Source organism: Lissotriton vulgaris, chromosome 6 (assembly GCF_964263255.1).
Source record: "Lissotriton vulgaris chromosome 6, aLisVul1.2, whole genome shotgun sequence".
In the NCBI taxonomy this organism is placed as follows: domain Eukaryota; kingdom Metazoa; phylum Chordata; class Amphibia; order Caudata; family Salamandridae; genus Lissotriton; species Lissotriton vulgaris.
The window spans coordinates 1,057,533,561-1,057,557,713 of record NC_141694.1 but is presented as its reverse complement, the minus strand read 5'-3'; the positions used below and the strand labels follow the sequence as shown (position 1 = coordinate 1,057,557,713).

Here is a 24,153-nt window from a genome sequence, read left to right as displayed (position 1 = left end):
TTTTTTACAGGATCTGAATGTCCCCACGAACAGTTTGCTTTCAGACTCAATCGAACTTTTGTATACATGCCTCCGGATGATACCAATTAAAGCACTCTTTGTACTTTACCCCTGTAATGACATACTCTTTGCCAACTTTGTGTTAGCCAGTTTCATCCTGGATTCTACATATCAGAGTTTTTGTTTCATTATTTCAAAGGCTGAGTGCAGTTTGTTTTTCCATCTGTGATTTCAAGGGCCGAGAGATGCATTGGGATGCGGGAGAGGTGAGCAAGGAATCTTTCTGTGAAGCATCTTAGACACTCGTAAATGGATTGTTTGGTCTCTCATCTAATCATTACAGCCAATCGGAAGTAAAAGAAAATGATTTCCTGGTGTGGTAGTGCATTAAAATCAAAGTGTTGGATTGTGGCATCTTTTATTTAGCTGCATGTGTTAATGTTATGTTAACAAAAGCTTGTAAAGCGCACTGTCACCATGAGTTTCCTGGCGCTGGATATGTATGATGATGAAGCGGTGGAGCATGTTAGCAGGCTTGTGTGAATAGCCAAGTTTTTAAGGTCTTTCTGAAGCTCAGTAGGTTGTCGCAGGTCTTGATGGAGAGGGGGAGAGCGTTCCAGAACCTGGGTGCCAGGTGTGAGAACCTACGGCCTCCCAACTTTTTCAACTTGATGGTACTGAGTGATGCTGTGGTGGTGCTGAGTGATGTTGTGGTGGTGCTGAGTGATGTTGTGGTGAAGAAGAGTGATGCTGTGGTGGTGCAGAGTAATGATGTGGTGGTGCATAGTGATGCTGTGGTAGTGAATAGTGATGCTGTGGTAGTGCATAGTGATGCTGTGGTGGTACTGAGTGATGCTGTGGTGGTACTGAGTGATGCTGTGGTGGTACTGAGTGATGCTGTGGTGGTACTGAGTGATGCATGCTGTGGTGGTACTGAGTGATGCTGTGGTGGTACTGAGTGATGCTGTGGTGGTACTGAGTGATGCTGTGGTGGTACTGAGTGATGCTGTGGTGGTACTGAGTGATGCTGTGGTGGTACTGAGTGATGCTGTGGTGGTACTGAGTGATGCTGTGGTGGTACTGAGTGATGCTGTGGTGGTACTGAGTGATGCTGTGGTGGTACTGGGTGATGCTGTGGTGGTACTGAGTGATGCTGTGGTGGTACTGAGTGATGCTGTGGTGGTACTGAGTGATGCTGTGGTGGTACTGAGTGATGCTGTGGTGGTACTGAGTGATGCTGTGGTGGTACCGAGTGATGCTGTGGTGGTACCGAGTGATGCTGTGGTGGTAGCGAGTGATGTTGTGGTGGTACTGAGTGATGCTGTGGTGGTACTGAGTGGTGCTGTGGTGGTACTGAGTGATGCTGTGGTGGTACTGAGTGGTGCTGTGGTGGTACTGAGTGGTGCTGTGGTGGTACTGAGTGATGCTGTGGTGGTACTGGGTGATGCTGTGGTGGTACTGAGTGATGCTGTGGTGTTCCTGAGTGATGTTGTGGTGGTGCTGAGTGATGCTGTGGTGAAGGTGAGTGATGCTGTGGTGAAGGTGAGTGATGCTGTGGTGAAGGTGAGTGATGCTGTGGGGAAGGTGAGTGATGCTGTGGTGAAGGTAAGTGATGCTGTGGTGGCCCTGAGTGTTGTTGTGGTGGCGTTGAGTGATGCTGTTGTAGATCATAGTGATGCTGTGGTAGGTAGTACTGAGTGATGCTGTGGTGTTTCTGAGTGATGCTGTTCGGTGCTCAGTGATGCTGTGGTGGCGCTGAGTGATGCTATGGTATTCCATAGTGATGCTGTGGTAGTGCATAGTGATGCTGTGGTAGTGCATAGTGATGCTGTGGTAGTGCAAAGTGATGCTGTGGTAGTGCAAAGTGATGCTGTGGTAGTGCAAAGTGATGCTGTGGTAGTGCAAAGTGATGCTGTGGTAGTGCATAGTGATGCTGTGGTAGTGCATAGTGATGCTGTGGTAGTGCAAAGTGATGCTGTGGTAGTGCAAAGTGATGCTGTGGTAGTGCAAAGTGATGCTGTGGTAGTGCATAGTGATGCTGTGGTAGTGCATAGTGATGCTGTGGTAGTGCAAAGTGATGCTGTGGTAGTGCAAAGTGATGCTGTGGTAGTGAATAGTGATGCTGTGGTAGTGAATAGTGATGCTGTGGTAGTGCATAGTGATGCTGTGGTGAAGGTGAGTGATGCTGTGGTGAATGTAAGTGATGCTGTGGTGAATGTAAGTGATGCTGTGGTGGCCCTGAGTGATGTTGTGGTTGCGTTGAGTGATGCTGTTGTAGAGCATAGTGATGCTGTGGTAGGTAGTACTGAGTGATGCTGTGGTGTTTCTGAGTGATGCTGTTGTGGTGCTCAGTGATGCTGTGGTGGCGCTGAGTGATGCTATGGTAGTCCATAGTGATGCTGTGGTAGTGCATAGTGATGTTGTGGTAGTGCATAGTGATGCTGTGGTAGTGCATAGTGATGCTGTGGTGAAGGTGAGTGATGCTGTGGTGAATGTGAGTGATGCTGTGGTGAATGTAAGTGATGCTGTGGTGGCCCTGAGTGATGTTGTGGTTGCGTTGAGTGATGCTGTTGTAGAGCATAGTGATGCTGTGGTAGGTAGTACTGAGTGATGCTGTGGTGTTTCTGAGTGATGCTGTTGTGGTGCTCAGTGATGCTGTGGTGGCGCTGAGTGATGCTATGGTATTCCATAGTGATGCTGTGGTAGTGCATAGTGATGCTGTGGTAGTGCATAGTGATGCTGTGGTAGTGCATAGTGATGCTGTGGTAGTGCATAGTGATGCTGTGGTAGTGCATAGTGATGCTGTGGTAGTGCATAGTGATGCTGTGGTAGTGCAAAGTGATGCTGTGGTAGTGCAAAGTGATGCTGTGGTAGTGCAAAGTGATGCTGTGGTAGTGCAAAGTGATGCTGTGGTAGTGCAAAGTGATGCTGTGGTAGTGCATAGTGATGCTGTGGTAGTGCATAGTGATGCTGTGGTGGTACTGAGTGATGCTGTGGTGGTACTGAGTGATGCTGTTGTGGTACTGAGTGATGCTGTGGTGGTACTGAGTGATGCTGTGGTGGTACTGAGTGATGCTGTGGTAGCACTGAGTGATGCTTTGGTGGTGCCGATTGATGTGGTGCTTATGCCTATTTATGCTGTTGCGCTTTAGTGTGATGCTGTGGTAGTGCTGAGTGATGCTGTGGTGATGCTGACTGATGCTGTGGTGGTGCTGACTGATGCTGTGGCGCTTTAGTGTGATGCTGTGGTGGTACTAAGTGATGCGGTGGTGTTCCAGAGTGATGTTGTGTTGGTGCTGAGTTATGCTGTGGTAAAGGTGAGTGATGCTGTGGTGGCCCAGAGTGATGTTGTGGTGTTGTTGAGTGATTATGTGGTGGTGCTGACTGATGCGGTTGTTGACCTGAGTGATGCTGTGGTGGTGCTGTGTTGGTGCTGTGTTGGTGCTGAGTGATGCTGTGGTGGTGCGGAGTGATGCTGTGGTGGTGCGGAGTGATGCTGTGTTGGTGCTGAGTGATGCTGTGGTGGTGCTGAGTGATGCTGTGGGGGTGCTGAGTGATGCTGTGGGGGTGCTGAGTGATGCTGTGGCGCTTTAGTGTAATGCCGGGGTGGTACTGAGTGATGTGGTGGTGTTCCTGAGTGATGCTGTGGTGGTGCTGAGTGATTATGTGGTGTTCCCGAGTGATGCTCTGGTGTTCCCGAGTGATGATATGGTGGTGCTGAGTGATGCTGTGGTGAAGGCGAGTGATGCTGTGGTGGCCCTGAGTTATGTTGTGGTGGTGTTGAGTGATGTTGTGGTGAAGGAGAGTGATGCTGTGGTCGTGCAGAGTAATGATGTGGTGGTGCATAGTGATGCTGTGGTAGTGAATAGTGATGCTGTGGTAGTGCATAGTGATGCTGTGGTGGTTCATAGTGAAGCTGTGGTAGTGCATAGTGATGCTGTGGTGGTACTGAGTGATGCTGTGGTAGTCCATAGTGATGCTGTGGTAGTGCATAGTGATGTTGTGGTAGTGCATAGTGATGCTGTGGTAGTGCATAGTGATGCTGTGGTGAAGGTGAGTGATGCTGTGGTGAAGGTGAGTGATGCTGTGGTGAAGGTGAGTGATGCTGTGGTGAATGTGAGTGATGCTGTGGTGAATGTAAGTGATGCTGTGGTGGCCCTGAGTGATGTTGTGGTTGCGTTGAGTGATGCTGTTGTAGAGCATAGTGATGCTGTGGTAGGTAGTACTGAGTGATGCTGTGGTGTTTCTGAGTGATGCTGTTGTGGTGCTCAGTGATGCTGTGGTGGCGCTGAGTGATGCTATGGTATTCCATAGTGATGCTGTGGTAGTGCATAGTGATGCTGTGGTAGTGCATAGTGATGCTGTGGTAGTGCATAGTGATGCTGTGGTAGTGCAAAGTGATGCTGTGGTAGTGCATAGTGATGCTGTGGTAGTGCATAGTGATGCTGTGGTGGTACTGAGTGATGCTGTGGTGGTACTGAGTGATGCTGTTGTGGTACTGAGTGATGCTGTGGTGGTACTGAGTGATGCTGTGGTGGTACTGAGTGATGCTGTGGTAGCACTGAGTGATGCTTTGGTGGTGCCGATTGATGTGGTGCTTATGCCTATTTATGCTGTTGCGCTTTAGTGTGATGCTGTGGTAGTGCTGAGTGATGCTGTGGTGATGCTGACTGATGCTGTGGTGGTGCTGACTGATGCTGTGGCGCTTTAGTGTGATGCTGTGGTGGTACTAAGTGATGCGGTGGTGTTCCAGAGTGATGTTGTGTTGGTGCTGAGTTATGCTGTGGTAAAGGTGAGTGATGCTGTGGTGGCCCAGAGTGATGTTGTGGTGTTGTTGAGTGATTATGTGGTGGTGCTGACTGATGCGGTTGTTGACCTGAGTGATGCTGTGGTGGTGCTGTGTTGGTGCTGTGTTGGTGCCGAGTGATGCTGTGGTGGTGCGGAGTGATGCTGTGGTGGTGCGGAGTGATGCTGTGTTGGTGCTGAGTGATGCTGTGGTGGTGCTGAGTGATGCTGTGGGGGTGCTGAGTGATGCTGTGGGGGTGCTGAGTGATGCTGTGGCGCTTTAGTGTAATGCCGGGGTGGTACTGAGTGATGTGGTGGTGTTCCTGAGTGATGCTGTGGTGGTGCTGAGTGATTATGTGGTGTTCCCGAGTGATGCTCTGGTGTTCCCGAGTGATGATATGGTGGTGCTGAGTGATGCTGTGGTGAAGGCGAGTGATGCTGTGGTGGCCCTGAGTTATGTTGTGGTGGTGTTGAGTGATGTTGTGGTGAAGGAGAGTGATGCTGTGGTCGTGCAGAGTAATGATGTGGTGGTGCATAGTGATGCTGTGGTAGTGAATAGTGATGCTGTGGTAGTGCATAGTGATGCTGTGGTGGTTCATAGTGAAGCTGTGGTAGTGCATAGTGATGCTGTGGTGGTACTGAGTGATGCTGTGGTAGTCCATAGTGATGCTGTGGTAGTGCATAGTGATGCTGTGGTAGTGCATAGTGATGCTGTGGTAGTGCATAGTGATGCTGTGGTAGTGCATAGTGATGCTGTGGTAGTGCATAGTGATGCTGTGGTAGTGCATAGTGATGCTGTGGTAGTGAATAGTGATGCTGTGGTAGTGCATAGTGATGCTGTGGTAGTGCATAGTGATGCTGTGGTGGTACTAAGTGATGCTGTGGTGGCGCTGAGTGATGCTGTGGTGGTGCTGAGTGATGCTGTGGTGGTGCTGAGTGATGCTGTGGTGGTGCTGAGTGATGCTGTAGGGGCGCTGAGTGATGCTGAGTGATGCTGTGGTGGTGCTGAGTGATGCTGTGGCACTTTAGTGTGATGCTGTGGTGGTACTGAGTGATGTGGTGGTGTTCCTGAGTGATGCTGTGGTGAAGCTGAGTGATGCTGTGGCGCTTTAGTGTGATGATGTGGTGTTCCTGAGTGATGCTGTGGTGTTCCCGAGTGATGGTATGGTGGTGCTGAGTGATATTGTGGTGCAGGAGAGAGATGCTGTGGTGGTGCAGAGTAATGATGTGGTGGTGCAGAGTAATGATGTGGTGGTGCTGACTGAAGCTGTGGTGGTGCTGAGCGATGCTGTGCTGGCCCCGAGTGATGCTGTGGTGGCGCCGAGTGATGCTGTGGTGATGCCGAGTGATGCTGTGGTAGTGCCGAGTGATGCTGTGGTAGTGCCGAGTGATGCTGTGGTAGTGCCGAGTGATGCTGTGGTAGTGCCGAGTGATGCTGTGGTGACGCTGAGTGATGCTGTTGTGGCCTTGAGCAATATTGTTGTGGGCTTGAGTGACACTGTGGTGGTGTCGAATGTTGTAGTTGCGCTAATTGATTTTGTGGTGGTACTGATTGATGTTGTGGTGCTCCTGAGTCATGCTGTGGAGGTGCAGAGTCATGCTGTGGAGGTGCAGAGTCATGCTGTGGAGGTGCAGAGTCATGCTGTGGAGGTGCAGAGTCATGCTGTGGAGGTGCAGAGGCATGCTGTGGTGGTGCAGAGGCATGCTGTGGTGGTGCAGAGGCATGCTGTGGTGGTGCAGAGGCATGCTGTGGTGGTGCAGAGGCATGCTGTGGTGGTGCAGAGGCATGCTGTGGTGGTGCAGAGGCATGCTGTGGTGGTGCAGCGTCATGCTGTGGAGGTGCAGAGTCATGCTGTGGAGGTGCAGAGTCATGCTGTGGAGGTGCAGAGTCATGCTGTGGAGGTGCAGAGTCATGCTGTGGAGGTGCAGAGTCATGCTGTGGAGGTGCAGAGTCATGCTGTGGTGGTGCAGAGTCATGCTGTGGTGGCGCAGAGTCATGCTGTGGTGGCGCAGAGTCATGCTGTGGTGGCGCAGAGTCATGCTGTGGTGGCGCAGTCATGCTGTGGTGGCGCAGTCATGCTGTGGTGGCGCAGAGTCATGCTGTGGTGGCGCAGAGTCATGCTGTGGTGGCGCAGAGTCATGCTGTGGTGGCGCAGAGTCATATTGTGGTGGTGCTGAGTGATATTGTGGTGGCCCTGAGTGATGCTGTGGTGGCGCTGACTGATGATGTGGTGGCGCTGACTGATGATGTGGTGGCGCTGACTGATGATGTGGTGGCGCTGACTGATGATGTGGTGGCGCTGACTGATGATGTGGTGGCGCTGACTGATGATGTGGTGGCGCTGACTGATGATGTGGTGGCGCTGACTGATGATGTGGTGGTGCTGACTGATGATGTGGTGGTGCTGACTGATGCTGTGGGGGTGCTGAGTGATGCTGTGGGAGTACTGAGTGATGCTGTGGGGGTACTGAGTGATGCTGTGGGGGTGCAGAGTGATGCTGTGGGGGTACTGAGTGATGCTGTGGGGGTACTGAGTGATGCTGTGGGGGTACTGAGTGATGCTGTGGGGGTACTGAGTGATGATGTGGGGCTGCTGAGTGATGCTGTGGGGCTGCTGAGTGATGCTGTGGGGGTGCTGAGTGATGCTGTACGGTGCTGAGTGATGCTGTATGGTGCTGAGTGATGCTGTGGTGGCGTTGAGTGATGCTGTTGTAGCGCATAGTGATGCTGTGGTAGGTAGTACTGAGTGATGCTGTGGTGTTCCTGAGTGATGTTGTGGTGTTGCTGAATGATGCTCTGGTGGCGTTGAGTGATGCTGTTGTAGCGCATAGTGATGCTGTGGTGTTCCTGAGTGATGTTGTTGTGGTCCTGAGTGATGCTGTGGTGTTCTTGAGTGATGCTGTGGTGGCGCTGATTGATGCTGTGGTAGTGCATAGTGATGCTGTGGTAGGTAGTACTGAGTCACATAGTGATGCTGTGGTGACGCTTGGCAGCCCTGAACAGCTCTGCAGTGGGGCGTCGGCCTCCCTGCATCGTGCTAGAGGAGATAAGTCCAACTCAGACAGCAGAGTCGACACCTGGGTGTTGTCCGCGGGGACCACTGTGGTCGGACATTGGCACACAGAATTGACATGACCCTCATAGAGGAACTGGAGGTGTTTCGCTGAACGTTGTGGGCAAAGCACACGTGCCGAAGCACTGTGAAAAATAATTCGAATTACAAACTGTGTGCTTCATGTCCTGGACGGCAAAGCTTCTGGAATGGCCTGTGCTAGGTGGTTACCTTAGAGATGGGGCAAACTCATGGCCTCGGAGAGAAAACAGTCTGTGCCCCTAACTGGTGCTGCCTTTTCCGATTTAGTACTCGCTCTTTCTTAGTCTACTTCCTTTACTCCTATCCCCTCTCACCTGAATCTCTCCCCTTGCCTGCTACACCGCTTAGCCCCTGCCCTTTTGGGCCCTTTGACTAAGCACTCCTTCTCCCCTTGTTGAGGAAAGATCCAATATTTATACTCTGGAGTCTCAGCGAACCTGCTGAGAGAGCTTTCAGTGCCAAGGGAGCCACTCACAGTAGAGGTATGGTATGGCACCCCTTGCCAAAGAACTCCCTCTTCCCTTTTTGGGGAAGGATCCAGTATGTAGGCATTGGAGTCTCAGTGACCCCTCTGAGAGTCCACTGCATGTGGGGAGCCTCTCGCAACAGAGATGGGGAGGTGATGCCACTTCCCCTGGGATCACAGCTTACTGGACTTTGGACGCAGCTTTGACTCGTCTACCGGTTTGTGCCCCCCAGTCACCCTCCCCCTCCTCTTTCCATGCTGTGTCTCTCACCCTCTCCTCCTCTTTCCCTCCTCCATTCTCTGTCTACTTCTCCTGCTCCTACCCCCCTCCCCTTGCCTGCTTTTTCCCTTACGTATATGTCCTTTTTGTTTGTCTCGACCTTTCATGTAACTAGGTTTGCAAAGCTCTAATAACTGTGTAACCTTTGGTCTGATACTCATGTAAAGTGCTCCGGTACCTCTGGGTCTAGCCAGCGCTATATAAAACCTTTCAAATAAAATAAAAGAGGTTTCCCTTAAACAGCAGGCATAAATTGATTAATTTCCGATTCCTATGGAGAGCGTATATGTCTCCTGCGAAAATACACAGTATCGACCCTAGTCATCCACACATGTGCCCCAAGTGTGGAGCACAATATGCTGACTTTGCCCACTTGATCTGGAATTGTGTGAAGATAGGGAGTTATTGGGGGGGCAACATTCAGACTTTTATCGAGCATGGTTCTTCTTACGATAGCCCCTAAACCCATGATGGCATTGATGGGAAGTGTATGAGAGATTCCCAAGCAACTGCGTAAATTTGTAGCTATTGCTCTGTTACTGGCAAAAGGGAGGATAGCGCTACATTAGGGGAGAAGAACCACCCCTACAACTAAAGCTTGGCTAAATAGCCTAATATTCTGTAACAACAATTGTGAACTGTTCGCAACGTCTCAGCCTTAGGCATCAAGGCCAAGGGACATCTGGAGTCCCCTCAAGAGCTACTTACTGGACATTGGTTCTGCCCCTCACTCACAGCAGCCTGCAGTGATAGAACCGACCGGAGTGGGTTAGACCTTTGCTGCTGAGATCGACACAGGCATACGCCCCTTGGTGGAATGAAAGGGACAACGAGCCTTGGCATATTGGGTCGTTTACAGGTTGACTGATTGTTGTTCATGCAGTAAATAATGTGTATGTTGCCCCGGACTACATTGTGTGTTATGTATTTGACTGCTTCTCAAATCCCTGATCTTTGTTTTGTTGCAATGAGTAATCGAAAAAACGCGTTGTTGTGTATTGATGTGACAATGGTAAATACAGTTGTTTTTAAAGTTACGTATCCAGTCCTTAGAACTAAGTTGTAGTCATACCGCACCACTTGTCATAATACCAGAAGCAGGACCCCCTTTGAATTACTTAGGGGCAGCCATATATTACACAGCTACAGCCTTATTGGTCATTTGCATAGAAAACAGGTGGAACTGAGCATACAGCAGAAAAGGAGGTTTAAATGCAGAACATGATTTTTTCAATCAGCAATACCATATGCAAGCAACTATACTGCTAGAAATGTGGTGAAGAGAATGTTTGTACATATTGGTGACAGAGTGAGAGTACGTTACCCCAAAAAACTATTCAATAGGAGCAAGTAAAGTGAGCCTAGACAAGTAATCAAGACTAAAGGCACAGCAATCTTATTTCACAATGGTCAATGGGTCAAATGTGGTCATCATTAAACCCACTGAACCCTCTTATACTAATCAAGGGGAAGGCCCTAAACCGAAGATGGAGATGAATGTGATCTGCGAGGTGGAATGGAATTGCTAGAAAGAATGGCGAATGTTCCATAAATGCTTCCTTGTCCAATAATAAAACCAATTTTCGAGCAAAAGAATTGTTGCGCCACATATTCAATTTAATGACTATATAATTTAATAAACTATTGATAAGAGGGAGAAGATGTAATATATTGATCATGCCACATAAATGTACATAACCTATAACCTGTTATATTTCTCATTTTCTCACCATCCCACCTTTGCCCTTCCTTTCTTTCGTATGTGTGTGCGCACGGCGATTGCAGAATGCTGGGGAATGTTAAGGAGCATTGGGGGAGTTAACAATATTCTGTGAAGAGCTGACAAGCAATAACCATCTAAAGTGTTACCCTGTCTCCTCATCATTACAACACCCTCTAACGTGTGACGCAGGCCAGGGCAGTCTCAGAATGCATGTTGTATTCCTGAGAAAAAGAAGGCATTGGCAATGGCATGTTGCTGGGCGACCCGTCAGCGCTAGCCATGATGAACAGCCTAGCACCTTTACAACACAAGCCTCCATGGTAGAACAGAAAACTGAACAGTGAGGGGAGGAGACTGCTGGGTTGCCCCCTTCACAGCTGGGTCCTTTTCGCCAGTGAAGTGGAGACGCTATGACAGGTAAGTAAGAGTGGTCTTCTTTATTTGTCTTCTAGAACACTAATGTGGCGACAGTAGGACATCACATACAACATTCTAAAGAGAAGGACTGTACAATGGAGAGGATTGAGAAGAAACCGCACATAGATGTTGCAGTGAGGGTCGATCTGGGAGCTGTTAAATTAGATAGTTTGTTGCCCTCTACAAACTTGCAAGGCCATGGTAGAGTAAGAGATGCCTTTCTGGTGATTCTAAAATGAAAGCAGGTTTGTGGAAAAGTCAGTCACACATGGTGTGGAACTAACTCACATCCTAAAATGCAAGTTCTACATTTTATAATCCCTCCTTATAATCTATTAAGAATGCAACAATTTAAATCTTAACTGCAATATTGTTATCTATTCGACAAATGAAACCACCTGTAAGGAATTCATTAGAGAAAGTTATAACAAAACCAGAAAAGCCAAGAGCAAGTGATAACGCAAAATGGAAAACTTGAGAGATCATTTTGCCATTGAACACCAAATGACATAAAAGGCAGTTGGATTCTAATTTTAAAGACTAGATGCCGAGTCTGATCTATCAGCATCACCACTGCCTCTAAAAGTCATATCCAACTACAGAGCCCTTATAGTGGAAAAAGACTTGAGTGGACGACTAAGTGCAGCATGAAGACTAAAGGTAAGGCCAATGACTCGCTTTTAACCTAGGTCGACATCTGCTTAGAAAATTAAGTAATACTGTAAAATGTAAAAAACACTTTGTAAATGTGAAACAATTTAAAACTAGCGGCTAAAAAAAAGTTGTTATCCTTAGCTTGAATTGAGGGAACAGCACAAACACAGCAAACAGAATCTCGTATGGACGACTGGTGGCCTCAAGTAGTGTACAGGTCTGCACCAACAGAGAGCACGCAGAAGGAGGATATTGCATACGATATGCTAGAGTTCAGCATATCACTTAACATTTTAGCACTGAAAATTCATTTTGAAATGCTTCAGTCTACTCGTTAATTACCACTGATTTTAGAATGTTTTATTTCTGAATTAACAAAATATTTCATATGTTGTTTGATGTATATTAATTGCTTTACTTGTGGGCATTGTTTTGAGGTTCAAGCAGTAGAAAGTCCTTAAGCTGAGATCCCTCGCCTGCTTCTGTGATTCAGTGGGGTGCACGGTTATCAAAAAGTTACAAAGCTGTACATTGCCTAAAAAGAAGAAATAACTTGTTTCTTAAGTCCATTCCTAGTTTTGCCCGTCTTTGGTTATGTTGTAAATCATTTCTCCTACTTACCACGGGTAAAAAAAGCAATTCTTCCAAGGGCCCATGCTTAAAGGTGTCCCCTTTTCGAGTCCGGATCGCGATGTTCACAACACTGGGCGAGTCAAAGCCGATCCGAAATACATTGTACAGAATTAGATGCAAAAAGTTTACTGTGATTAACATGTTTTTACATTTTGAGACACTTCAGTGGCCTCCAAAGACAAGCAGGTTTTTCCATCTTCATGCTACAAAGCAAATACTGAATGTGTTCCCCTTTAATACGCAAGATTTATTGTGCCGTTTTTTCATCTCGCCTCGATTATTGCGCAGGCCAGGCTTAAATATAACAAACCACAAAGCTTGGGTCCAGAGAAAAACTTTTCAATTTTTACAATCAAAACATCCCAAGGGTAAAAAAACAAATCATTGAAAGAGTCCACTTTTGAGGCACCACTAACAGTCTCGGATCAATCGAAACATATATTAGAACCCAAGCCAATGCAAGAAATTTCGAGCTCCATTGTCCCCACCACACAAAAAAAGACAAATCAGGATCTTCATTTAGCTGCAGGACACCCACCGGCAAAAGAAGCAAACCAAAAATATAGACATGAAAAGTGGGGTCTAGATCAAAACCAAATAATTCAGAAAGGTGCAGGGCGAGAGAAAATAACTCAAGGCCTAGAGAGAGAAAAATTCATCTCGGAGTTATAGATGTCCAAGCCCAGATATAGGAGATAAAACAACTAATTGGAATGAAGAGAGTAAAAAACAGAGCGAACTAGGAAGCTTGAAAGATTCAACAAGCAAGAGGTTGCATGAGATAACAAACATCAAAACCCAAAGCAATCGGGGCGTGGCTTGGCGGGCGATCATGGCGGACGTGGCTTGTTAGAGCTCCCGCCGGCCCGATGATTATCCTTCGAATTCTCCTGGCCCCCGGACCCGAATTGAGCACCACGTCTGGGGTGATGGTAGCGGACGACGCCGGGAGCCATCCGGTGCCAGGAATGATGCGCTGAGACCTTTCTCGGCGGTGAGGCGAGTCGGAGCGGCGGGCGGCCTAGTGCCGGTTGGACAAGCCGGGGCCTCAATTTTGGCACGCCCGGACCGGAAGACTCGACCCGGGGCCTGCGGCGCCACTCTTTGGCCACGATCCGGGGCTGCCTGCTGCCGGCGACCCATTGCGGAGTCCCCTGCCCTTCCTCACCATACCAGCGGGGGGGCTTGTACCTGGAGGGGGCCTCGGAGGACCTGTGGCCTACCTGGCCTTGGCGGAGCCGGGACCTCGAGTTTGGTGGTCCCCGCCCGGAGTCATCAGCCCTGATCCTTGGACCGGGTGTGCGGGCACATCGGAGACCCCGGGGGCTGAAGGGTCAGTCGGGCGCCTGGCCCGGACTATTGCCTTTCCCTATTCCTGTGGTCGCCGGGGCGGCGGCCGGAGGGCCTGTGGACCGGACTGGAGTGGCCCATATCCGCGCCGAGCCAGGAGTGCCGGTGGGCCCGGTGTGGGCCTGGCGCCGACCCGCAGGGGGGTCCGTCGAACCGTGAGTGTTGCCCCCTCCCCCCCACCTCGTGCTACGGAGCCTGCTGAGAGACGCTGTGCCCGGGGAGATCGTTGTGGGCCCTGAACAGACTGTCGGGCCGGAGGTGTCCCCTGGCTGTAATTGGGGCTTGCAGGGTGCACTGGAGCAGGCGGAGGAGGTGGACATTTAGGGAGAGGTGCCCCGGGCGGCGCTTGCACGCGCTGGGACCTGGCCTGCGAGGGTCTGCAGAGACGACCTACTGCACCTTGGTGAAGCGGCGCTACCTGGGGGCCTACCTGTGATCTGCGGGCTGGTGGCGAGGGGATACCGAGTGGCTTGGTGTGCTCTGGACGCCCCGGCCGGGGCCTGAGTGGTGGACTTTCACGCGGTGCGACCCCAATACAGGTGCGTGTTGCTGATCTGCTGTCTCTGCGGCCGCCATGACTAGGGGCACGGCCGCCACTAAGACTGGACCCATTGATAAATTCACCGGCCCTGGTGGAGGAGCTGGAGCGGCTGGTGGGGGCCAAAATGCTGGACCGGACAACGCGGCGTTGCTGACAGCCATTACACAGTCCCGTGACATGCTGGATGCGAAGATTGGCGCAGTGGGTGCCGACGTGATGCTGCTGCGTCAGGACCTTCGTAATGCGGTCGCCCGCATTACTGAAACGGAGACCAGGGTCACGGCAATGGAAGGAGATGTTGGCGCCCTCAAGAAGAAGGTTGCCGACATGGAACAGACTCAACGGGGCCTAGCGCTTCGTGTGGAAGATGCCGAAGGGCGGGCGCGGCGAAACAACCTGCGCTTTGTTGGCTTTCCGGAGGACTGTGAGAGAGGGCCCATGGACGCTTTCCTGTCCCGGTGGCTGGAGGGCTGGCTACCCCCGGACACCCTGTCGCGCTGCTTCGTGGTGGAGCGTGCACACCGCGCCTTGACGCAGAAGCCGCCGGCCGGGGAGCGGCCTCGCCCGATCATCGCCAGGCTCCTCAACTTCCATGACAGGGACGTTATTCTCCGGGAAGCGCGGCTTAAGGACACTCTGCTCTATGACAATCATAAAATCATGATATTCCCGGACTATACCAGACTGGTCCACCAGCAGAGGCACTCCTTCCTGGCAGCCAAGGCCAAGCTGCGTGGCCTGAAAATCCAATACTCGCTGCTCTACCCGGCTCGCCTCCGGGTGATCTTCAACTCCAAGACTCTTTTTTTCGCGTCTTCAATTGGACCGATGAGGCGGTCAGACTTCGACCACACGTCCAACCGGGGTTGCACTCCGGGTCGTCGCGTGGCTCGTCTCAGGAGCCCGGAGCAACCCGTCAGGCAAAGGGAAACGACACCGCAAGTCCCGCTCCCGGCGGAGGTCCTTGTCCCGGGATCCCCTTCTGGGGGACACACAGCCCGATACGGATCAATCTGGCAAAGACTCCTGATCACCGTCCGCTAGGACTGTCTGCTGATTGCCTTTCATCTGTGACTGTACACTGCGGCTGCTGAGCTTTGGTCGGTGGGACAGACATTGGCTGGTGCAGTATTGACTTCTTCTTTGGCGAATGCTTGGGCCCTCGTGGTCTGGTACCTTCCTGTGGTGCTTTGCTTATGACTTTGCTATATGTTTGATGGGGTTCGGGGCACGTACTATGGGCTGGCTCCTCCTGATGGGACTGGGGGGTGGTTCTGGGAGTGTGTCTGGTTGGTTCGGGGGGGACTAGTTGGCATCCATTGGTATGGCTGGCTTTAGGCGCTGTGTTTTGGGCCTGAAGTACCGTATGCCGCGACAGATACTTCATCGTTCATTGAGGTATGGGGGTGGGGGAGGGGGGAACTGGGGTGTTTGGTTGCTTGTGGGTTGGGCCGGGTTTAGAGGGGTAGTGGGGTTCAGGGTTGTGTTCTGGGGGGTGCACGTGCTTCTTATGATGCTGGCAACTGGAGTGTTGGGGGCCTGGGTCGGGTACCGGGGGTGGCAGGAACTGGCTCATCGTGACAATGGCTGATGCTCCACGGCTCGTGTCTCCTGGCACTTCCATGCATATACTGAGCTGGAATGTTCGGGGGCTCCTGGACAAGATCAAACGGGGGGCTGTGCTTCGCTGGGCGAAAAGGGACTTGGCAGATGTGCTCTTTCTTCAGGAAACACACATGTTGGGCACTAAGGCACTGAGTCTGCAGAGGTTTGGCTTTCACCAGGTGTTTCATGCCGGGTTCACTAGGGGGTCGAGGGGTGTGGCCATTCTTGTCCACAGACGGTTGGCTTATACTCATGAGCGTCAATGGCTCGATCCTCAGGGCCGGTTTGTGTTTGTGTAGGGGAAGATTGGTGTGGAGCCTGTAGTGTTGGGTAGTGTGTATGCCCCTCCCCCGCTGCAGTGGACCCTTGCGGAGCGGCTGTTTGCCTTGTGGACCGAGCTTCCCCGTTCCCTGGCTGTGATTGGAGGCGACTGGAATGATGTGGTGGACATGACTTTAGACAGGCAGAGGGGACGAGGGGTCGCGGCTGTAGCCTCCCCTACACGGCTGAGTGCCATGATTGATGGTCTTGGATGGGTGGATGTTTGGAGACATCTGCATGCGGAGAGGCGGGAATACACGTATGTTTCTGCTGTACATGGCTCTCTCTCGCGCCTAGATTGTGTGTTTGTACCGGGGGCCTTCCTTGACAGGGTGCAGGGGGCGGCGATCCGGTCTCGCAGGCTGTCTGACCACTCCCCTGTGGCGGTTCAAATTGATCTCTGTAAGGCGCCCCAGCCGTTCCGGTGGCGGATGTCTACGTGGCACCTGCAGCGACCAGATTACTCCCAGCATCTGCGCGGGGCGATTGCCCACTACTGGCAGGACAACCTTACAGTGGGGATGGATGCGGTGACGGTATGGGAGGCTATGAAGCCCACCTTGAGGAGTGTGGATATAGCCTGGTGCGCTTCTGCTCGCCGGACTCGACAGGAAAGTATTGTTACCGCTGCGGTGCAGGTGGAGGTGCTGGAGGCGCGACACAGGGAGGCGGCTGATGATGTGACACTGCGGCTGCTTCTACAGGCGCAACAGTCTTACTCCTCGGTCTTATTGGATGAGGCTCGCCAGGCGTGGCTGGCTACGCGTAGTAGGGTGTATCAGTGGGGTGACAAGTCTTGCACCATGCTCCACAGGCTTTGTCAGCAGACTCTGCAACCAATCACTTTGCCAGGGCTTGTTGACGACGCGGGGGTGGCAATAACGGACCCCATGATCCTTGCGGCGAGCTTTGCACGCTATTATGAGCATCAGTATGCCCCTCGGGAGAGCCTTTCCTCTGATGGCATTGAGGAATACCTCGCGGCGGTCCACCCACATGCGGTCTCCGATGAAGTGCGTGACGCTTTGGAGCTCCCCCTGACGGCGGAGGAACTGGGCGACGCACTGGGCCAACTAAATGTGGGCAAAGCACCGGGGCCGAGCGGGTTCCCCAGCGAATTCTATCGGAAATTTCACCTGCAGCTCGGGCCACATTACAGGCGGGCGTTAGAACTGGCGCGGGAGCGTGGCAGCCTCCCCCCGGACTGGCGTCACGCCGAAATTGTGGTCTTTCAAAAGCCGGGCAGACCCCCTGAACGCCATGAGTCGTACCGTCCCATATCCCTCATTAATTTTGAAGCCAAGCTCCTGGCCAAGGCGCTCGCGAACCGCCTGCTTCCGCATATCTCAGCCCTTGTCCACCCGGATCAGGCGGGCTTTATGCCGCACCGGGCGACGCGGCACAACATTCGGCGGGCTCAGGCCGCGCTGGACGCGGTCGGGACAACCGGGGATCAAGCGGCACTGTTGTTGGCAGACATCGATAGTGCCTTTGACTCGGTCAGCTGGACCTATCTCTTTGCCCTTCTGCCGCTACTGAATTTGGGTCCAGTTTTCGTCTCCTATGTAAAATTGCTCTATACGGATGTCACCGCCTCGGTGCGTGTTTCTGGGGCGATCTCCGCGCGGTTTCCAGTGGCCAGGGGCACTCGGCAGGGATGTCCCCTCTCCCCGTACCTCTTCACGCTGGCTATGGAACCTATGGCCGCCAGGACGCGCTTTATCGGGGCTTTGTGTGAGGGGCGGACCACTCGGACCGCATAGCCTTGTATGCAGATGACGTGCTCTTCTTTATGACTGATCTGCATCGTATGGGCCCTCGCGTTCTTGAGATAATGCATGAGTTTGGTCAGGCGTCGGGGCTCTTTCTTAACCCACGCAAGTCGACCCTGTGGGTGTTGGGGAGTGACTCGGTGCGCTGCCCGTGGGCTGCGTCCCTTCAGGTGGCAGTCGATGGCATGAAATACTTGGGCGTCTTCCTCTCGGCCTCGGCCACGGTGGCGTGGGATCGGAACGTTCAGCCAGTGTGGGACAGGGTCCAGATGGACGTTAAGACCTGGACGCGTATGCCCCTTAATATCTATGGTCGGTCGGCCATCTTCAAAATGGTAGCCCTACCTCGGCTCCTCTACCAACTGCAGAATCATCCACATAAAATCGACCCGCAATGGTTCCCTAGTGTCAACTCGGTGCTGGGTAGGTTTTTGTGGGCCGGGGGTGCCTCTAGGGTGGCGCTACGTACCTGCTTTCTCTCTACGTACTGTGACGGCTTGGCGTCCACGGATCTGTTGTCTTATTACCAGGCCTCCCACCTCCTAGTGCTCAACGAGTGGTGGTATGGGGACCATAGTGATCCGGCCTATGCTCTGGAACATTCGTTGATGGGTGGTGCCACACTCCACACGTTGCTGTACTCGGCCAGACGGAGGAGGATGTTGCCGAAGGTCACTCAGGTGGTCTTTGCGGTCTGGCGGCAAGCTTTACATCGTATGGGGTGGTGGGGCAGGCTGACGGCCGAGACGCCGTTGTGGCATAATGGCTTGCTTCCGGCGCTGGATTCCCTGTCCGGGTTTGGCGGCTGGGACGCGATCGGGATTTCGTCCCTCGGTCACGTTCTCACTGGAACTACACTTAAGTCCTTTCAGGACCTTAGTTCTGAATTTAATATGCCTAAGTCCCAATTTTTTCGGTACCTCCAGTTCCGCCATGCCCTCGGCCCTAGCCTGGTGGACTTAGAGCAACTCCCCGACTTTAGTCCCATCGAGGCAAAACTGTTCATGGGCGACCTAGGCGACAAGAAGGTCTCTCAGATATATTGCTCCTTGGTTACGCACTGCTCCCCCTCTCTCTCGACATTGAAGGCCTCCTGGGAGAATGATGTTGGCCCCTTGGATGATGATGACTGGCGCGAGGCCCTTGAGTCCCCCCGGGGAGCTGCTATAGCCGCCCGTCTTAGGTTCATTCAATTCAAGTACCTTCACAGAGCCTATTATACTAGGGAACGGCTGTGGCGAGCGGGCCTTATAGCCGCTCCGGAGTGTCTGAGGTGCGGTGATGAAAGGGGGACGCTTTTCCATACAGTGTGGTGCTGTGGGAGGCTGACCAGATTCTGGGCGGGGGTTTGGAACTGCCTATCGGAGGTGTTGGGGTGGGACCTGCCCCGTACCCCTAGGCTGGGTCTCCTTCATGTCCTGGAGAATGTTGGGGGTGACATTTACAAACGTCACTTGCTGCTGTTGGGACTGGTGGTGGCCAAGCGAGATCTGGCCCAGGCCTGGAAGAGCGAACGTGCCCCCCCACTTAGTGCATGGAAAGCGGGACTGGACTTTCTTATGGGCCTGGAACTACCTGTTTTTGAAGCCAGAGGGTGTCCCCGGAAACATTACAAAATTTGGAAACGATGGGCGGACTACAGGGGCCTGGCCCTCGATACCCCGGCTGATATTGATGAAGTGCTGCCCCCTGATGTGGACCCCGTACCTTAGGCTGTTGGCTGACACCGCCTTTGCTTTCCATCTCATGTTGCTAAACTGTGATCACGTGCACTGGGTTGGGGTGGGTAGTTGGGGGGGTGTTAAAGGGCGTTTTTGGGGATGGGTGGGATGGGAGGGGATTAGGGTATGTTTTTCTACAACTCTGGGTTCACTGCTATGCCTTTTACATGTCTGTTATTGACAGTCTCCTCCTGACTGTGGAGAGCTGTACCGAATCTTGCTTGAACTCTCAATAAATGCGGTTTTGAAAAAAAAAACAAAGCAATCATAAACCGATAAAAGTCACAATAATTGGAAAGGGCCGAAGATGTAGGCTTTCTCTCATTGAACCAGAATCTGTTCCAACAGTGACACCGACATCCAAAAACCCTGGGAAAGTAGAGAAAAAAAATAAAGGATGAGGCGAATGTAGAACTAATGGAGCAAGAATCACACTGAATACGACATCATCGACTAGAAACCCTGCAGTAGGAAAAAACAAAACTTTATAATATTCTAGTAGCAACCAAAACCAGAGGTGTTTGAATCAAAACTGACATTTGTGTTACCGGGCCGACATGGCGGACGTGTGCTAAAGAGCTCTGTCCAGCCCTCCAGTTTCTCCAGTTATCCTGGCTCCATCAGTCAAAATTTTGGTCCTGGAGGGAGCGCTTCGACTGCCGACACCGGAGGCGACACCTAGTTCCCCGTTCTGGGCAGCCGGCGAGTCTGAGAGCCGGAGCGGCAGCTCCTGAAGGTCGCGGCCTGGCAGCCGCGTGTGAAGCCAGGAGGTGTCGCATTGGAGACCCGGGAGAGTGCGGCGGGCAGCAGCTGGCAGACTGGTGACGGCGGCCGGCCAGTGGCTGTGGCCTGGTGGCTGTGGCCTGGTGGCGGCGGCCTGGTGGCGGCGGGTTCCTGCGGGGGGCGGATCGGCCCGGACCCCTTCGCGTGACGCCCCCCTGGGTCCAGAGCATAGGGCCAGGACTGGCCCGGATGGAGTGCCGGCGGCTGCGGGGGCTCGGAGGGCCACAGCCCCGGCATAATTTCAGCAGCAGTGGTGGTGGCTGTGCAACGGAGCGTGGAGAGTGGGGGCCCCCTCCCCCCTCGGCCATCCTTTCTCCGTGGCTGGTTTGATGCTCGGCGGCTAGGTCGGGCCGCGCTGGTGCGCCGAGGGGCGGTGGGAGCTGCCAGGGTCGACGGCGAGGCCTGCATCCTTGAGGCGCAGCCCGGAGATTGCGCTGGGGCCCTGGCGCGAAGGGCCGGCCCCCCCCCTGGAATGACTGGTGGCGACACGAGGGGAGCTGCTGGGGACGGCTGACCCTGCGGGATCTACGCGGCGGAGAGGCAGTGAGCGGGCCCTGGAGGGGGCGCCGTCCGGCAGCGATAGGTGACTGAGCTGAGAAGCGGCCGAGAAGGAGGCATTGGTTGCGTGGATTCCCCATTTCCCCTGCTGGACGACGACGCTTGCTCTCCGGTGGCGGCCCAGACCGCGATACGCTCTTGCGCCAGGAACTGGAGGCGCTGGCCATTGGCGCGTGGGGGTGCTGTGACCGGCGGAGGACCCGGATCGTAGAGGTCAAGCGAGTTGGTGGCCGATCCGCCCCTGGGGACCCCGGCGGGGTGTCGGCGGGCACTTGCCATGACGAGGGGCAAAGGAGGCAGTGGCCCAGCCACGCATGCGCCCATCGATAAGTTCACTGGCCCGGGGACGGCGGGCGGTGCGACCGGCTCTACGCAGGTGGCCCCGCCGGACAATGCAGCGTTGTTGGCAGCTATCACCCAATCGAGGGACATGCTGGACGCTAAGATTGGCGCAGTTGGGTCGGATGTCATGCTGCTGCGACAGGATTTGCGCAACGCAGTGTCCCGCATAACTGAGGCGGAGGCACGAGTGTCGGGTGTGGAGGACGATGTCACTACCCTCAAGCAGAAGGTGGCGAAGCTGGAGAGTACCCAGAGGGGCCTCGCGCTGCGGGTTGAGGACCCCGAAGGTCGGGCCCGGCGTAATAACCTGCGCTTCGTGGGCTTTCCGGAGGGATGTGAATCTGGCAACATGGAGCGGTTCCTCACACAGTGGCTGGAAGGCTGGCTCCCTCCGGATGCCCTATCCCGTTGCTTTGTGATTGAGCGGGCGCACAGGGCGCTCGCTCAGAAGCCGCCAGTGGGAGCCCGACCTCGCCCGGTCATCGCAAAGCTACTGAACTACTTGGACCGGGACGCGATCATGAAACAGGCTCGGGCCAAGGAAGCCCTGCTTTATGAAAACCATCGCATCATGGTGTTCCCCGATTATACGCGCCTTGTACAGCAGCAGCCCCAGTCCTTCCTGGCGGCCAAGGCCCGGGTGCGGGAGCTCAAGCTGCCCTATGCCCTGCTTTTCCCGGCACGCCTCCGCGTGGTATTCCAGTCCCGCACTATGTTTTTCGACTCCCCGGGGGAAGTATTCAAGTGGACGGATGAAACTGTACGAGTGAGACCCCACACGCCGCCTGGCCTACACTCAGACTCCTCATTGAGCGAGGGGGTGCGGAAAGGTTCCCAGAGACCGCATAAGCGCGGCACCAGACGCTCTCGTTCCCAGAGGCGGTCGTTGTCCAGTAGTCCGGCGCTGGTGGGAGACGCGGGGTCACAGCTACAAGACACTGGCGCATCCGCCCCGGCAGGCAGTCATCGGGCGGAAGAGTCCTCATGATTGGACCTTGTGTAATGCTGTTTCCAAATTGTCTGAGGGAGCTCTAAGGTGGGCTCATACCCTACTGACTCAACACCTGTAGGCAGCAGGTTGGACTGTCATGGGTGGTAAGATAGCGATCCATTGGTGGGATGGGCCCAGGTCCCCCCGTCGGGGGCTTGATCCCAGTCTCACCGCGACAGGTACTTCAGAGTTTTTTGAGGTATGGGGTGGGGGGGTTGTGGCGGTTTCGAGTAGGGGTTGATTTGCGCTTCCGTGATGGGTTCCATTTGGAGGGTTTCCTCTTCATTAGGTCTGCAGGATAGGGCCAAAGGATTGCATGCTCTTAGATGGCTAGTGAACTGCGGACTGTCCCGGGATCCGTGGGTACTCTCTGCATTGTCAGCTGGAATGTCTGAGGGTTTCTTGATAAAATTAAACGGGGAGCGGTGCTGCGCCAAGCCAAGAGGGTTGGGGCTGTCGTTCTCCTCTTGCAAGAGAGTCACCTGATGGGCTCTAAGGTTTTGTGCCTGCAGCGCTATGGCTATCAACAAATCTTCCATGCAGGCTTCACACAGGGGTCCAGGGGGGTGGCCATTCTCATACACCGCAGGGTCCCCTATGTGCATGTACAACAGTGGGTGGATGGGCAGGAGCGCTATGTTTTTATCCGGGGAACCATTGGGGAGGCTCCTGTAGTCTTTGGTTGTGTCTACGCCCCACCTCCTCTGCAGTGGCCTTTGGTAGAAAGGTTGCTGACACTATGGTCCGACATGCCTGAGGGGATTTCAGCCATAGTGGGGGACTGGAATTATGTCATGGATCTTTCCCGAGACAGACGTAGGACCGGTGGGTGCCGGGGGGGGGCACCCAACCCACGAGGTTACACGCACTGGCCTCCAGCCTTGATTGGGTCGATTCGTGGCGGCTCCACCGTGGCAAGAGAGGGTACACTTACCTTTCATCGGTGCATGCGTCCTTTTCCAGGCTGGATTACCTCTTTGTCCCTAGAGGGGTGGCCTCGAGGGTGGTGTCAGCTGGTATTCACCCGCGGGAGCTGTCCGCCCACTCCTCCATTTATGTCGTACTGCAAATGGACGGGCGGCTGTCGCCTTTCCGATGGCGCCTGTAGGCGTGGTATCTACTGAACGAAAGATGTGACAATCACATGAGGGAAGCGATTGCGGACTTCCTGGCCACGAATGTAGGTTCAGTGTCGGGAGCTGCAACGGTCTGGGAAGCAATGAAGCCCACCCTCCGGGGTGTGGATATAGCCTGGTGTACGGTGGCTCGCCGGCAGCGCCGGAAGGACCTGGTCAGGGCAGAAGCGGAGATTGAGCAGCTGAAACGTCAGAGCGGGGAGGCGGATGGGGTAGAGGGTTGAGATGCCTGCTATAGGCGCAGCAGTCCTACGCCGCCTCCTATTGGAGGAGGCAAGGCAAGTGTGGCTGGCGACACGTAGCAGAATTTGCCAGTGGGGAGAAAAGTCCGGCAAAATGTTACATAGGCTCTGTCAAGGCACCTTTAGTCCCCAAGCCCTTCCGGGAGTACTTGATGATTGCGCTGCGCCGCTAGCGGGCCCCCAGGCTATATCAGACAGCTTTGCTGATTATTATGCTGCCCTCTATGCCCCCCAGGAGTGCCTGGCTGAGGATCGGGTGGACAGATTTATCGCAGACCTTCCGCCCAAGGCGGTCTCGGACGAGACACAACAGCAATTGGACCTTCCCCTGTCAGATGAGGAGCTTGGCGCCGCGCTGGGGGAGCTTAATGGCGGGAAGCCACCTGGCCCGAACGGATTCCCCAGCGAATTCTTTAAGAGGTACTTCCTTCAGCTGGCTCCACACTATCAAGCCGTGGTGGAAGAATCCAGGGAGGTGGGCAGGCTTCTCCCGGACTGGCGGCATGCGGAGTTGGTCGTGTTTCAAAAGCCGGGCAGGCCGCCCGAGCAGCACGCCTCCTATCGCCCTATTTCCTTGCTAAATGTGGAGGCCAAAGTACTGGCTAAGGCCCTGGCAAATCGCCTCTTGCCGCATATATCAGCCTTAGTGCACCCGGATCAGGCCAGATTTATGGCCCAACGGGCGACACGGCATAATATTCTGAGGGCGCATGTGGCACTGGCGACGGTCAAGAGACT

At 53.6% G+C, this 24,153-nt stretch overlaps 1 protein-coding gene across 4 annotated transcripts in view; it reads right to left on the bottom strand.

The window, feature by feature from the left end:
• The window catches only part of SPAST (spastin), a 660,914-nt gene that overhangs the window by 618,668 nt on the left and 18,093 nt on the right, over positions 1–24,153 (bottom strand). The window lies entirely within an intron of this gene.